Here is a 1,956-nt window from a genome sequence, read left to right on the forward strand (position 1 = left end):
GAAGGATGTTAACAGTAATGGGGAGAAATACGTGAAGCTTCCCAGTGTAGACAGAGCTAGTGCTCCCTGTTGTCCTGAATTCACATCCAAACCTAAACCACGAAGCAGCAGTTGGGCTGTAGCAGACCTGTTGGTTGGAGTAAACGACAGGAGCCAAACTGGAGATTTTTAGCAGCCTTGCTAGTTCATCACAATGTCCTTCACAGTGTTTTGCATAAGTGTCCCACCACTGTAAATACCAGTGTTGCAGAATTTTACCAAAGTTCCCTTGCAGTAGATATTAGGAAACAGGTCCATTTTGTAGTGACTCACCAAGCAGAAGTTTGCCTACAGTAGACTTTAAGGGTCTGTCTACATTGCTGTTAAAATTGAGTCAGGGTCCTGTTTAAAATTATAGCGCTCTATTTTGTGGTGTTACGTGACTTTAAACTTTGTGATGTGGTAACTATAGCTTCTGATCCTTGTATGAAAAGTGATTTGTGGTTTCATCTGTGCTACAAAAAACGCCGCAGCTCCTGGTGGGTTGGAGCCTACTTTTAAAACTTGTCAGGCCACGATAGATGCAGTTTTATCTGTAGCACGCAGCAGACAGCATCTGTTTGCATCCAGTTTGCCTGCGCGTTGCTTTTCATCGAGCTATGCAGGAAAGCTTTTCTCTAAAAGTCTCCCAGAGTCCTAGCAAGCTTCTAGCAAATCAAGTGCCCTCTGCAGAAGAGCCATTTTTGCCCTGTATGTGTGATAGTTGGGACTGGTGACATTCAGCAGTGTTAGGGTTCCTGTAAACTTTGTAGTGAGAAAGGGAGTTTTTTGACTTGCCTCTGACAGCCTTTCTGTAAAGTAATGCAGAGCACTCCAGGGAAAAAGAAAAAGAACAAAAAAAAGGGAAGAATGCATTGTGCCAACCAGCGTTAAGTATTTTAGCAGCAAACATTCTTGACTGGTGGGCAGAGGGGATGAGACTGGAGAACTTTGCGTGAGTGCGCAATACAAGGAGGCCGTGTTCAGCAAGAAATGTTTCCTTGAGCACTAAATGCCTCTTGGCTATTGGTGTGTATTGTTACAGTCACAGAACTAACTTCCTCATTTTTTAATGTTTGTTTTTATTAATTGAGACAAAGTGGAAGCTCCTCCTGTTTCAGATGAAACACAACCAACCATTCTTCATCATTTACTGTTGAGCAGGTTGCACAGCTTGTTAGAATAGCTATTTTAGTGACATGGTTATGATATTATGTGCTTTCTTTCCCCTCCCTCTCCCTGCCAGATATGGCTTACCCTTTCTATATAAGGCGCTGTGTGGGTTTTTTTGTTTTGTTTTGGGGACGTGTGGAGAAGAAGCAAAATGAAGTGAAAATGCAAGCCAAGGTAGAACAGCCTTACTTTAGGGGGTAGCCTTACAACAGAGCTTTATAGTGAGTGTGCTGTATTCCAAAATATGTAAGCCAAAAACAAACAAAAAAAAGCATTCATTTATGCAAAAAAAAAAATTAAAAGAGGTGTTGGAAGACTTCTTTAATATGTACCTTCTAAAGGTGGAGTAAGGTCTCACCAAGTGATACATTATTGTGATACTTCTTGCTGGGTCAGTCGGAATGGGTTGGGGTGTAAGCGCTTAACGTTTCCTCCTATGTTTTTACAAGCAGTAAGTTCAATGTGGTATTTATGAATGTGCCTTTGTGAGTATAGTGACTGTCTAACTGAGGAGACCGCTTGGGCTGGAGAGCAGACAATGGTCAATTTATTCTTTCAAGAGGTCAGACATTGAGATTACAGCCCACTGGTCCCTTTCGACGAGCAGCATCATTGGCTGGTCTCTACACTGCACAATACGTATTCATATGTGGTAGAGATTGGGGTGGGGGGTGCGAAGGGATGTCATGTGATGCACAGAAGCTGTTGATAGTTTTAGGCTAGTCTGCTGTTGCAGGTTGAGTTTGTATATGTATTATGTGGCTT

Source organism: Corvus brachyrhynchos, unplaced genomic scaffold (assembly GCF_000691975.1).
Source record: "Corvus brachyrhynchos isolate BGI_N302 unplaced genomic scaffold, ASM69197v1 scaffold56, whole genome shotgun sequence".
Taxonomy (NCBI): Eukaryota; Metazoa; Chordata; class Aves; order Passeriformes; family Corvidae; genus Corvus; species Corvus brachyrhynchos.